We start from the raw sequence: 15,250 nt of genomic DNA, 5'->3' as shown, positions 1-15,250 counted from the left end.
GCAAATTGGTTTTAATAACTCATTTGCATCCTTCCACTGGCACAAACCTGCATCCCGCCACCAGTGGGGGGCTGGAACATTGGAAATGGGCGCCAATCCCATTTTCTCCCCGATGCTGGATTCTCCGCCTTACCTGGAACTCTGCTACCGGCAGTGCGAGGCTGGAATTTCCCCAAGGTGTTGTTTTTGCCGACGAGTGAAAAGCTAACCAAGGCATATCGCAAGAAAAATAGACCTTCTTACCCGGTGAGTAGTTTATATGCCTTTTTCTTCCCAATTGAGGGAATTTGATTTCATATCCAAATGATGCCAATGTCACGGGGATGAATCAAAGCTGCAATGCCACAGCCACATGGGATGCTTGGCACTGCATACACTCTGCCTGGACTATCAGTGCTATTGGCTGCTGATAGGAAGTGAAAATATTCTTGTTTCCAACAATGTTAACCCCAACCTAATGGACACCTAATAAATAATTCAAACCATAGACAAAAGATTACCCAGGAGGAAGAATCAATGTAAGACTGCAGTACTGTGCATCAAATAGAAACATAAAAATGGCCAAGTATTAAAACTAAGCCAAAAATAAGCTCCTGAGACCATTAGTTGGGCATGCAGCTGCAATGTGCATCCATTTTCTATTAAACAATGCTTTTAGTTACATCTTCCTAGACTGAAGTGACATTCTTTTCTCCTTCCTCTATTTATAACACAGTGAATAATGCATAGAAACCATTTTCAAGACACCACTAGTTTGGAAATGACACATTTCAGGACCATACAACTTTCCTTTTTGCTGTGTTGCGCCATTGTATCAAAGTATATTGACCTTTTTCGTTTTCATCAGATATTCTACAATTTTGCCGATAAATTTCCATGGGGTAAATACTTTGTTGTTTGAAATCTCAGCATGATGTTTTCCAGCCTACGCAAGTGCTCCTGATAGTGACAGAATAAAAAGAGTGCCCCTTTAACAACATCAAGCCTGCATAAATACAGGGAAAAAATTCCCCTCTGCTTACTAATTGGTATTTGTAATCAGAAGTTCAATCCTTCACAAGACACATTCAGGCTGCACCTTCAATCTCCGTCTTCTCCTGACTGGTTAAGTACAGTTCCACAGGTATCATCGAGCTTCTGTTTGCTCGCATATATCGTTATTCTTTGTGCCAAAAGTCGAAAAGAAAAGCATTTCTCATCAGACATCCAGAATGGATACGTTTTAGCAGAAGTCACTGGATATTGATTGTGAGTGGGGAATTGGTTTGTATTGATTTCATTGCTGGATTAAAGACACAACATGCAAAATAAGTCCCTGTTGTGTATTTCAGGAAAGATTCTGGGCAAGGTTCTCCGTTTCTGAGACTAAGTGTTGTCGGGGCAGGATTCGTGGACTTCTGTGACAGCAAAACTGACGCCACACCTGGACTGATTTAGCGACTGTTCAGGGGCTAATACTGGCGCCATGTGGCTCACAATCGATTCCAATGGGAAATGGTGCTGAGTTCGCCGGATTCATGATTGACACTCAGGAGGCTGACAAGTGTAGTCGCATATGCACACTACACTCTCCACATACACCATCCAGCCAACAAGATGAAAGCGAGGAGAGCGGCTCCCCGTTTCACAGACATCTAGCTGGAGATGCTCCTGGACGCAGTGGAGGAGAGGTAGGCCACTCTGTACCCAGGCCCGGGAAGGAGGCTGTCAGCCGCCGCCGTCCGCAGTGCCTGGGCGCAGTGGCAGAGGCGGTCAGTGCCATGAGCAGCACCATCTGGGTTGGCCAGCAGTGCCAGTCAAAACTGCACGACCTCCTCAGGGCGGCAGGTAGGCAACACTGTGCCCCAAGCACCAACCCCCATCCCACACACCCCTAACCCGACACCCCCCACCCAGAGAGTGGTCGAACCCCCACCCTGCACCATGTGCTGGCATCCATACCGGCCGCCATAGCCGGGTGCCCTAGAAACTGAAGCCACCAGCTACCCGCTCCCTGGGCTGCGTGCATCATCGGACTGTCTAACACTGTCATTTTCTGTTCCCACCCCCCCCTCCCCACCGCCCCCAGGAGAAGGCTGCCCATAAGCGCCAGGAGTGGGAAAAGATTGGAGGGGGACTTGCGGCCCCTCACTGCGGCTGAGCAGAGGGCCCCGGACGTGGTCGGAAGCCCAGAGGAAAGGGAGGTCACCGGGGTGGAGATTGGCCATGGACAAGGAAGTGAGACCCTGCTGAGTTGCGGTTCCCCATGTCATGCGTGTTAACCTCTTCCAACACCATCCCCACACCACCCTCACCACCACCCTCACCCCCACCACACCCAATTCTCCCCTGGCCCACAGCCTAATCATGCGTCTTGTCTTGTGTCTTGCAGGACCTGCTGGTGATGGGGTAGGTACATCTGGTGTCCCCGCCCTCAGCCAGTGCCACGGCCGGAGCCCTCCATGTGCTGACCTGCGATGAGGAGAACAGCATGGAAGGCAGCCCTCAACAAGAGACCCAAGACACCCCGGAACACGAGTCCACTGATGATACTGATTTCCTGTGTCTCCAACACACTTCACCATGCCAGAGGTACTCATCTTGGTTGGGCACTTAGGTGCAGAGATCCTGGGACACTATCTAGTGCTCACCACACAGCTGATCCAGTACAGCAGGTGGAGGTAAGAACACCCAAGGGGTGGACGGTTGGAGGAGGGAGACCCCAGGAACTTGCTGCCGTCCAGACAGGTTTCGGGTTTCTGGAACGGACAGTCCTATTGATCGTGGAGATGAAGTCACAGAGTCAGGGACTAAATGAGGGGTTGACGGCAAGGATTGAGTATCTGCAGGTGCAGTTGATGGAGTCCAACTGCATGCATGCCGCCCATGCCAACACCGCATGTGTGACATCTGCTGTGGAAGCATTGGGGGCAAGGGTTTAGACTATGGATCAGCATGTCAAAGCTTGGGGCATTCCAGGATAGGGCTGCCGCCTCACAGGAAATTGCAGCGGCCCTCCTGAGCGTGGCTCATTCATACGGACCATGACTGTGAACGTCGCCGGCATTGTCCAAGCGTTGGCCGACGTGGCGCAGTCACAGAGGGAGGTGGCCCAGTCCAAGAGGGAGATGACACAGTCACTGGCTGATGTTACACAAACCCAGAAGGTGGTGGCACAGTCATTGGGCGATGTGTCGCAGTACCAGACGGAGATGGTCCACTCCCTGTTCTCCATGGCCACGAGCATGTAGACCTTGGTCGAGACCAGAGCCAGCCTCCAGGACTGGCAGCGCCAGGTGGTGGGGAGCCTCAGGAGATAGAGTAGCCCGGAGGAAGTGCTGGAACACCGCAGCGCCTCGGACTCCCCCTCCTGTCCATGGCACATCTGGTGGCAGCGGATAGAGCAGGGCAGCATCAAGCCACCTGGGACACCCGAGCAGCAGCCTGGCCTATCCAGGCCCAGTCGCCCCAGAGGATGACCACCCAGTTCGCAGGGCAGGAATCACAGTAGGCCACCTCCACTCCTGATGTACAATCTGGGGATCCACCTAGATGCAGCGTAAGGCTCATAAGGTCAGAAAGTTAGACACCAGTTAAATTGACATGGGTGCAGGGCACAGATTAGTTACAGGGGCTAGGGCATGTATCTGTAAGTATTTGTGCACATTAAACACCTGTTAACACTGTTACAAGCAGCCTCGGTGCTCAGATGGGTGTGCGGGGTGGGCTGGTTGTGGCATGGGCGTTGTTGTAGCGGGTCTCTCGGTGCCGATCTGCGGCCTCCGGATAGGTGTCATCAGCCATGATTGCAGTGGATAACCCCTGTCATCCAGGAGCCAACACCCCACCAGCCTGGGGGGGGGTTCAGGGGCTTTATGCTGAGTAAGTGTCCTCATCCTCCCCTGACTCCGATGAATTGCCTAGTCTTAGGCCTCTTCAAATACCACCTCATTCAACTTTACTTGGTATATATTAGTGATCTGATATGAGACATAATTTCAAAGTCTGCAAACGACCAAATCTTGGAAATGTAGAGAACAATGAGGAGGATAGTAACAGACATCAGGAAAATCGAGACTCTTGAAATGTGCAGGCATGGCAAGGCAGATCTAAATTTATCACAGAGAAGTGAGAAGTGAAACGTTTTAGTCGGATTAATGAGGAGAGGTGACATAAACGAAATGATACCATTTTAACACGGGTGCACAAACAGAGGGAATTGAGGACGCTTGTATATAAAGCATTGAAGGTGGTAGGTCAAGTTAAGAAGGCTGCTAAATATATGGGATTCTTGGTTTCATTATTAGAAAATTTGAATACAAAAGCAAGGAAATTATGCTAAACCTTTAGAAATCACTGAGCTTTTCGCTGTGGAACTATGTTCAATTCTGGCCATTACACTTCAGGAAGGATGCCAAGGTCTTCAAGAGGATGCCGAAGAGATTTATTGCATTGATTAATTTAGTGGGGCTAGGGATTTCAGTTATGTGCAGAAAATGGAGAATCTGGGCCAATTAGCTATAGAATGGAAAAGGTTAAGAGGGGACCTGCGAAGAGGTGTACAGTGAAGAGTTTGGAGAAGTAAATGAGGAGTAATCATTTTAAATGGTAGAAGACTCAGTAATGAGAGTGTACATATTAAAAGGTGATTGGCAAAATTAAATATTGGGAAAGCTGAAGCCATTGTTTTCAACTCCTGCCACAAAATGTGTCCCCTGACCATCAACTCCATTCTTTTCCCTGGCAACTGTTTGAATCAGACAGTTTTCAGCCGTGGTGATCTATTTGGTTCCAAGGTGCAATCTGCATCCGTGCCTTTTTACCTCTCAACTTCACTATTCCAATGCCCTCTGTCAATTTGAGATCATCTAAAATGTTTTGCCTGCACCATGTCCAATTCACCCATCACCTCTATCCTTGCTGGCCTACATTGCTTCCATATGCAAAGCGTTGATTTAAAAATTTTTGGCCTTGTATTCAAATCCTTCTACATGGCCTTGCCCCCTCTATGTCTTGATAATCTCCTTTAGCCACAAAATATTCTAGATATCTGTCCTTTTCAAATTCTATCCTTTTGAGCATCCCCACTTTTAATCACTATACCATTACTGTGGCTGCTAAGGCCCAAACTCTTAAAATCCCTCCCTAAACCTCACCGGATATCTTTCCTTCTTTAAGATGCTCGTTAACATATCTATTTCTGTCATTGTTGTAGAACAAGGAACGCGATTCTTTGAAGTGTCATTTTGGACGGGAATCACTGAAAAACCTCACACTTTGGACTGGATTCTCCACCATCGGGAAGCTCCGTTTTGCCGGCAGCCCAGGGATTCCTGATGGCGTGGGGCTGCTCCACAACGGGAAACCCCATTGACCTTCCGGCGAAACAGAGCATCCCGCCTGCGTGCTGAACCAGAAATCTGCCGCGACGGGACGGAGTATCCAGCCCTATGAATTTTTTCTAGAATGGGGAACGAAAGACGCTGTGACGACTAGCTCATGAGAGATCGGGGTGTCCTTTTAAAAGGGTGCCCAGGTCTGAGAGTTAAGTTGAAGGCCCTCCACACCCCCACCCTCAGCCATCGCTACTCCTGCGGACAAGGGCAGCATCCCTAACCCCAGATATCAATCTCCCTCCAATCACTAAATGTCTGCGTCACCCCCCCCCCTCCCCTCACTACCCAGGCATCAGGGTGACCCAACGCCACCTCCATCCATCCTCGACAACATTGGGGCTTCACCACCCCCACCCAAATGATTATACACTGCTATGGGGTCACTGAGGGGCCCCCCATCTTTAAGGCCACCCCCGTTTCAGGTCCCCATGCACCCTCCATACTCCCTTCACCCAGCTTCATACCCCCCCTTTATACCTCCCATCCTTCCTACCACCCCATATCTCCCTTCACGACACTTCCATTCATACACCCCTGCAGCCCTCCCTCCTTCAGGATCCCCTTTATGCATCACTTCACCCCCCCCCTTTAATGGCCATGGTCCCCCCTCAGACCTCGCACCTTGGCAATGCCCCATGGTATTGTGGCACTGCCTTGGTATCAAGACTGTGCAAACCTGCATTGATGCATTGCCAGGGTGTCATGGGCACTGTCAGGGTGCCAGGTTGGCACTGACAGGGTGCCAAGGGGCACTGTCAAGGTGCCAATGGGAACTAAAAGCAAATTACTGTGGATGTTGGAATATGAAACACAAACACAGAAAATACTGGACAATCTCAGCAGGTCTGACAGCATCTGTGGAGAGAGAAGGGAGGTAACATTTTGAGTCTGAATGACATTTGTCAAAGCTCACCTAGTTTTGACAAAGAGTCATCCAAACTCAAGACATTAGTTTGGGTCACTGTCTGTGTGGAGTCTTCACGTTCTCCCTGTGTCTGCGTGGCTTTCCTCTAGGTGCTCCGGTTTCCTCCCACAATTCCCAAAAGACGTGCTGATTTGGTGAATTGGACATTCTGAATTCTCCCTCAGTGTATCCGAACAGGCGCCGGAGTGTGGCGACTAGGGGATTTTCACAGTAACTTCATTGCCGTGTTAATGTAAGCCTACTTGTGACAATAATAAAGATTATCCTGATTATTAAATGATTTTTATTTCCAAGAATATAAGACTTATGTAACGCAGCAATAAGTTACAGGAATTCTCACAAGTACTCATCACCCATAAGTCTGCTTCTTGTTTTCTATCTGGTTCACACTCAGTTGTTTTGTTTTATCTCCCTTTTTAAAGTTAGAAAGCAAATTATATACTGATGTCGCTACTTCACTGTGACATTACATGTGGGAGAGTATATGGGCATGTTTGTTCAGTAACAGATACTTAGAAGTGTCATAGGCATAGCATATTAAAAAGTGCATATTGTAAAAGTTTTTCCATTGAAAATTAAAATGCTGTATCATTTCATTGCCATTTATTTTTCAATCCTATATTACACAAGAATTACATTGAGGGTGATGATTCTGACCAAGGAGCTTAATATTGAGTAGGAAGTAACTGGAAGAAATAAGAGATGCTGGAAATTGACTACAACTGCGCAGGATTAAATTGAATTGAGTATGTATCATGTGTCCCACCGTGGGATGTTGAACAATTTTAATTTGTAGTTTGATATGGATGTATATAATGGTCTTGTATATATGGTCCATTAATAATTTATACTGCTGATTTGACAATTAATGACATTGTGGTATAAAATAATGTGTTTTCAGATTGCATGTTATTTTGGAATCCAAAATTCTGATGGCCCTGTATTGATTGCGAAAAGGTGGCAGAGCTAATATAGTCTGCAAACATGTAAGCAATCTGTAAAGTATATGATCTGCCATCTCCCATTAGGGAGCCTTCAGCATAGTTAGAGTGTTCCTCTGTCAGAATGGGCAGTGATGTTCTCTTTAAGCTCGGTTTTTGTGCCGCTCCAGAGACCACCATTAGTTGTCTCCCATAAGACGCTGCGCACATGTGGGTGCTTAAAAACATTGAGGTGGACAGGCTGAACACAACAAAAACAATGAAGAGGGGTCATTGATGGGAACAAGGAATGAATAGCGACAGTTTATTCAATGAAGTTCCAGAAAGTGGAAACAGTGTGTGATGAGATCCAATTTACCTTCTTGTGAACCAGGGGCCAGTAACTCCTCTTCCCACCAGATCTTGAGAGCTTTGTGCACGCCTGGGCCGGGAATGTGTGGTGAACATGCAATAAGGCAGCTAAAGGGCTTGTCAATCCTGACAGCAGTATGCCAGTGAAAAATAAAGTGCAAAAATCTCAGTCATGTGACTGGAAACAGATAGCCACATTCGAGGAGAGTCCCAGCAGGAGGCCGGGAGAAGTGCCAAAGTAAGTCTCAGGCCGGGGACAGAGAAAGGGGATAGGGAGAGGTCTCAGTTAAGAAGAAAAAGGAGTAAGAAAGAAGGTTTGACCAGAAAAAGGGCATTTATTGACATACGTTAGGTGGTGAAGGCTCAAAGAGAAGCCTGGGGATCTAAGAAGGCAGCTTAATGTGGGTGACTACTGGCTGCAGGCCATTGGGGTGAAGGTAACCATTTGGAATAGTAGTATTCTACACAGGGTGTAGGAAGAGCTGAATTTGTGCTTGTGAGTTGTGCATATTTGAGTGCATGCATGGGAATCCAGGTGAACAGAGTCTCTGGAAACCCGATGTCATTGATGCAGTCTTAGTTGGGACAACATTTGGAGAATTCCAGGCAATATCATTGAAGGTGAACACTGGAAGTCCCCGCAATAGAGAAAGAGTTTCAATGAGTTTGGTTGACTCTCATGGTTTACTGAAGTCTGGATGGGTTTTTGAGAAATCCGTGGAATCTGTTTGGGTTGCATCTACCATTTATTATGCAGTGTGTGAGATTGACCACAGGCTGCCTGTTAATTCACATGTACCTCACATTAACCATGAATATAGAGCGTAAGATAGATATTATACATTTTTCAATCTTTCTCAACTTGTCGAGTAGTTTATTTTTCTTTTTTCAAAGTACATGGACTCTTGAGGCTCTTTTCACTTAGTAAGTATCTTGAATCTCAAACGTTGTCTTATTTTGAACATACTGGGCGGATTCTCTAATAATTGGGATATGTCACCAGACCGGCATGAAAACCGGCGCCAACGGCTCCGGCGCTAACGGGCCCCGAAAGTGAGGAATTCTCCCCTTTCTAGGAGGCTAGGTTGCCGCCGGAGTCGGCCCCGCAGCTCCAGCTGGCAGGGAACGGCCCGCCCGAGTCCACGCATGCGCTGGGGTTCCCTTCTCCGCGCCGGCCCCCGGGCAATATGGTGGAGCCCTACAGGGGCCCGGCGCAGAGTAAAGAAGGCCCCCACGGAATCAGCCTGCCCGCCGATTGGTAGGCCCCGATCGCGGGCCAGGCCACCATGCCCCCCCCAGCCCCCACAGGGTGGGATGAGTGGGATCCCACCCCCCCAGGACAGCCCCCGCACATTCATCTTCCAGGTCCCGCTGTGTGGAAGGTGAGTAATCCACGCCGGCGGGACTCGGCCAAACCAGTCGGCCACTTGACCCATCGGGACCCGGAGAATCGCCGGGGGGGGGGGGGGGCCGCTGTCAATGGCCCCCGACCAGCGTGGCGGCAATCCCTGGGTGCCCGAAAATCGGCGGCGGAGACTGCAGAAGCCGGGTCGGAGAATCCCGGCCAATGTTATTGGGTCCAAACTGAATGTAACCAAAAACCTGAGGCCTGGTCTAGGAGCAAAACAATTGCTTCAAAATAGTAGAACACATCTGGGAAGGATCTCACAAAGGTAGGGGAGCAGAATTCTTCAGCTTGAAGTGGCTGTTGGGGCATTAATTACTTTTTCCCTGAGGCACTTTAAGGCCTTTGATGCATCTGTAAAAGAAACATTGTCTGCTCTCAGTATGCACGGATTCTCTTGTGCCTACCAGGTGGCATTTACCGAAATCCCACTAATGTGGTTGAGTCTTAAATGCCTCCTGAAATGGTCTAAGAAGCCAATCAGTTGCATCAAACCAAGAGAGAGAATTGGATAGGAGATGAAACTAGATGGACCACCTGGCATCAAATGTGGTACTGGAAAGCACAAAGACAAATTCAGCCCTGCCAACCCTGCAAAATGCTCCTTACAAGCATCTGGGGGCTCATGCCAAAATTGGGAGAACTGTCTCACAGACTAGTCAAGCAACAACCTGACATAGTCATACTGTGGGAGACATAGTCACACTATGGGACTTCAGCGATTCAAGAAGGCAGCTCACCACCAACTTCTCGAGGGCAACTAGAGTTGGGCAATAAACGCTGTCCCAGCCAGTGATGCCCACATCCCCTAAATTAATAAGAAAAACAACTCACGGAATCATACATTACAGGTAATGTCCCAGACACCAACATCACCCTCTCTGGGTATGCCCTGTCCCACTGGCAGAATAGACCCAGCAGAGGTGGTGATACAGTGGTATACAGTCAGATAGGAGTTACCCAGGGAGTCCCCAACATCAACTCTGGGCACCATGAAGTCTCATGGTGTTAGGTTAAACATGGGCATTATCATGCTGATTACTATGTACTATCCCCGTCAGCTGATGAATCTGTACTCCTCCATGTTGAGCACCACTTGGAAGATGCACTGAGGGTGGCAAGGGTACAGGATATCCTCTAGATTGGAGACTTCAATGCCCATAACCAAGAGTGGCTCAGTAGCAGCACCACAGACCATGTTGGCTGAATTCTAGAAGACATAGCTGCTAGACTGGGACTGCGGCAGGCGGTGAGGGAACCAAAAAGAGGGAAACCCTACTTGACCTCATCCTCATAAACATGGCTGCTACAAATGCGTCTGCCATGACAGTAATGGTAGACTGACCGTACAGTCCTTGTGGAGGCAAAGTCCGAATTCACATTGAGGATATCCTCCATTGTATTGTGTGGCACAGCCACTGTGCTATATGGGATTAAACCTCGAACAGATCTAACAACTCAATATTGGGCAACGTGATGTGCAATTGTGAAATTGTACTCAACCACAATCTGTAACCTCTTCAGTATTTTTTTCATTTACTGGATGTGGGCATCACTGGCAATGCCAGCATTTATTTATTTATTTATTTATTTATTATACATTTAGAGTACCCAATTGTTTTTTACAATTAAGGGGCAAATTAGCGTGGCCAATCCACCTAGCCTGCACATCTTTGGGTTGTGGGGGCAAAACCCACGCAGACACGGGGAGAATGTGCAAACTCCACACGGACAGTGACCCAGAGCCAGGATCGAACCTGGGACCTCAGTGCCGTGAGGCAGCTGTGCTAACCACGAGGCCACCATGCTGCCCACTATGCCAGCATTTATTGCCCAACTCTAGTTGCCCTTCAGGAGGTGGTCGTGAGGTAGTTCTTGGATTGCTGCAGTTCCACTTGTGTTGGTACTACACAGTAGCAGTGTAATACAGAGAGCTTCACCTGATTCCGCGATTACACAACGTTTTCTAAATAATCCTTCGCATGCTAAGAACTATGCTGACAACCAATTTAAGATTGCTAGTCAGGCTCACAGTGTTGCCCATTTGCATGTACATACTTGAATACACAGGACTCTGTTCTGTGCAGACAGAAAGAACATGTATACACATACACACTGTGCCTATTTCAGCTAAACAAAAGAAATGACAGCCATTAGTTGGTTCATTCCACTGGCATCCAATTCCTTGACCAGAGTTAAGCTGCCTGGAATAAATTTCAAACAATGCTTGGCAGTTAACTGTCAGTCACCATCAACTAGTTTATTCTCCATGGGAATGCTTCTGCCAGTTAGAGTCCACTTGCCAAGCAATCAGCAGTCTCTTCTTATACACTATAAATTTGTTGGTTTCTCTTGCACTGTATTCTTGCAAATGCGCTGATGAGTGCAAGGTGAAAAGTTTCAACAGAAATTTCTATTTTTTCAGCAATATTGTTCAAAGACTTCACCAAGGACATTTAGGAAGGACAATATGTTGTGCGAGGTCGAAACAATCAGTCTTGTGGCCAGATTTGCCCTTTAGAAGAAATTATTTTGATCTGTATTTCTTGTAAACAGCAAAGAACAAAAAGAACTATTCTTACCTTCTTCTTTACCACCAAGGCCATGGAAGCATTTGACAAAACCTAGCTTTTCATTGTTGATTATTATTCACGGTGGACTGGAATAAACTGTATGCTTAGTACCAAGACAGAAGCCGTCATTCAATCCTCAAGAGAATTTATTCAGTACTTGGCATTCCGAAAAATTGTAGTGTCTGACAAGGGCCACAACTCTCAAATGAGCTGTTCCAAAATGTTGTAAATATATCTGTCTTTGTTTGTATAACCAGTTCCCCTCGTTATCCTCAAGCAAATGAAACGGCCGAAGTATTGAATTAAGGAAAAACAAAGATCTAATCTATCTCTTCCGAGTTATCAATCCTCAACACTATAGAATGGTTTCTCATCACCAGAGTTGATAATGGCTAGGAGATTGAGAACACAGCTTCCATCGATGACACAAAAACTCAAACCCAATGTCAACACAAATGAGAGGGTAAAACAGTGTGACAAAGAACAGAGAAACAAACAGGCTTGGCAATTTAATCACAGGCACAGAGCAACAGGGTTACTAGTGCTGAAGCTTGGGGAGAGAGTATGGGTCTGATTCAATAGAGGTTGATTAACTGAAAACATTCCACAACAAATGCTGTGCAGGGTTTGGACAGGCCAGGGTACCAGCAGGAGAAACTGCAGCACCTTAATATCTTTGAAAAGAAAGCCTTTAGAAACGTGGGCATACTACTCAGATACTGAGGAAAAGGAAAGACATACTACAAATTATGCAGCTACGCAGGAGGAGAACAGTCACATGGGCAGATGGAAGAGTATGGAATATCCTTGACCTGAAAAGGAGATCAGAATAAGATCGAGGAAATTGGTCAAGGCATCTAGGAGGCTAACTATGTGAAGTCTAAGGTTTGGGGCAGGTGATGCAGGAGGATGCAAGTGTGATCGGAATAAAGATTTGGCGGGATATGTAGAGTAAATGGCTAATATTGGAAAGCATACATGTTGTTGATGTAATAATGGCATCAGAACACATGACTGAGTTGAAGAGAAATCTTGAAGACAGCAGGCGTTTTGCCTTATGTGAAGGTCCAAATGTATAAATACTTGCTGTAAAAAAATTATTCTGTGAAAAAGGGCTATGGGCACTAGCAGCATACTTTTGCGAGACTAGACAATCTCTAAACCCTGTTTAAATCCCAACCACACAACAGACCAGCATTTGCTGCAGAGGAAGACAGTGGGTTCCATAAATTTCATTCAAGTCACCAATGCTTAAAAAACAAATTCAGAGACTGGGGGGACTCGACAGGGTGAATACCGAGTGTTTGTTTCCTCTGTTTTTTAAAATTCATTTATGGGATGTGGATGCCGCTGGTTAGGCAGTGCCCATCACTGGTTGCCCTTCGGAAGGTGGCAGTGAGTTGCCTTCTTGAACCGCTGCAGTGCTCGAGGTGTAGGTATACCCACTATGCTGTTAGGGAGAAAGTTCCAGGATGTAGCCCCAGCAACATGAAGGAGCGGTGATGTATTTCCAAGTCAGGGTGGTGAGTGAGTTGGAGGGGAATCAAGGCTGTATTGAGGTCAGGAGCTGAATGACCCTGGGGGAACCCAAACTGAGCATCCATAAGCAGGTTATTGCTGAGTAAGTGCTGCTTGATAGTACTGTTGATGACTCCTTCGATCATTTTGCTGATGATGGAGAGTAGACTGGCTGAGTTGGATCGGTCATGTTTCTTGTGTACAGGACACACCTGGGCAACTTTTCACATTGCTGGGTAGATGCCAGTGTTGTATCTGTACTTGAACAGCTTGGCTAGGGGTGCGGCAAGTTCTGGAGCACAAGTCTTCAGTACTATTGTTGGGATATTGTCAGGGCCCATAGCCTTTTGCAGTATCAAGTGCCTTCAGCCATTTCTTGATACCACGTGGAGTGAATCGTACTGGCCGAAGACTGACATCTGTGATGCTGGGGACCTTCGGAGGAGACTGAGATGGATCATCCACTCGGCACATCTGGCTGAAGATTGTTGCGAATGCCTCAGCCTTGTCTTTTGCCCATATGTGCTGGCTCCTCCATCATTGAGGTAATTGCTGCTTATGCTGTTTGGCACACAAGTAGTCCTGTGTAGTAGCTTCACCAGATTGACATCTCATTTTTAGGTTTGCCTGATGTTGCTCTTGGCATGCTCTCTTGCACTCTTCATTGAACCAGGGTTGATCACTTGGCTTGGTGGTAATGGTAAAGTGGTCATGAGGCCATGAGGTTGCAGATTGTGGTTGAATGCAATTCTGCTGCTGCTGTTGGCCCACAGCCTCATGGATGCCCAGTTTTGAGTTGCTAGACCTGTTTGAAGTCTATCCCATTTAGCATGGTGGTAGTGGTACACAACACGATGGAGGCAGTCCCACTCTAGCAGATATATCTTTTAGGACCCGGCACGCTTGGTCTGTTGTGGTACTCTTGATGATGGACATTGAATTCCCACAACCAGAGCATATTCTGCGCCCTTGCTACCCTTCCTCCAAGTGGTGTTCAACATGGAGGAGTACTGATACATCAGCAGGTGGTGGTTGCTACCTGGTACTCAGCAGGAGGTTTCCTTGCCCATGTTGAACCTGAAGCCATGAGACTTCATGGGGTCCAGAGTCGATAATGAGGACTCCCAGGGCAACTCAATCTCGACTGTATACCACTATGCCACCACCTCTACAGGGTCTGTCCTGCCAGTGAGACAGGACATACTCAGGAATGGTGATAGTGGTGTCAAGGACATTGTCTGCAAGGTATGATTCTGGGAGTGTGACTATGTTAGGCTTGCTTCACTAGTCTGTGAGAGAACTTTCCTAACTTTGGCACAAGCCCCCAGATATTAATAAGGAGGACTTTGCAGGGTCGACAGGGCTGTGTTTGCCATCGTCGTTTCCAGTGCCTGGTTCGATGCTGGGTGGTCCGTCCTATTTCATTCCTTTTTTGTGTTTTCGTAGCGGTTGAATACAACTGAGTGGGTTGCTAGGCCAGTTAAGAGTTAACCACACTGCTGTGGGTCTGGAGTCACGTGTGAGCCAGACCAGGTAAGGATGGCAGATTTCCTTCCCTAAAGGACATTCGTGAACTAGATGGGTCTTTACAACAATTGACAATGGTTTCATTTGACTTTTAATTCCAGATATTCTATTGAGTTTAAATTCCATCACCTGGCATGGTGGGATTTGAACCGGGGTCAAACTCGGGATCCCAGATCATTATCCTGGGTCTCTGGATTACTAGTCCAGCGACAATATCACTATGCCACCACCTCCCTTGGCACTGTCTTGTGTGTGAGACTAGAACTAGGGGACAGTTTAAAAAGAGATCATAAGGACAATTTTTTCTCTCTCAGAGAATCACCTGTCTATCGAATTCTCTTCCCCAGAAAGCAGTGGAGGCTGAGTCATTAAATTTATTCAAGGCCGAATTAGATACATTTTTCATAGACAAGGGAGTCAAGGGCTATGGGTGTGATGATATGCATAATATAAGTTTGTACATAGTGTTATGCATAACCTCCGACCACTAGGAGGCATTGTATATGATCGTGAAGTTGGGAGTTGGTCGTGCTGGGAGACAGACTTATTTGCAGTAATTCCAAGAGAGTTATTCAGTGTTAATTGTTTGTTTGTTAATTTATCCTAGTTATCTTACCAAGCAGTTTGTTCCATGA

At 47.0% G+C, this 15,250-nt stretch overlaps 1 protein-coding gene and 1 long non-coding RNA gene across 2 annotated transcripts in view; one reads left to right on the top strand and one right to left on the bottom strand.

The window, feature by feature from the left end:
• The window catches only part of cntnap2a (contactin associated protein 2a), a 2,812,093-nt gene that overhangs the window by 638,975 nt on the left and 2,157,868 nt on the right, over positions 1–15,250 (bottom strand). The gene's annotated exons all lie outside the window — the stretch shown is intronic.
• LOC140425030 (uncharacterized) overlaps positions 1–15,250 on the top strand; it is a 52,560-nt gene that overhangs the window by 17,735 nt on the left and 19,575 nt on the right. Inside the window, exon 2 of the long non-coding RNA XR_011947744.1 lies at positions 2,372–2,660. This is a non-coding gene — a long non-coding RNA (uncharacterized lncRNA). The remainder of the gene's footprint in view (positions 1–2,371; positions 2,661–15,250) is intronic.

This window comes from Scyliorhinus torazame, chromosome 6, assembly GCF_047496885.1.
Source record: "Scyliorhinus torazame isolate Kashiwa2021f chromosome 6, sScyTor2.1, whole genome shotgun sequence".
Lineage (NCBI taxonomy): Eukaryota > Metazoa > Chordata > Chondrichthyes > Carcharhiniformes > Scyliorhinidae > Scyliorhinus > Scyliorhinus torazame.
Note: the sequence above shows the minus strand (reverse complement) of the source record. Positions and strands in the feature narration are given on the sequence as shown.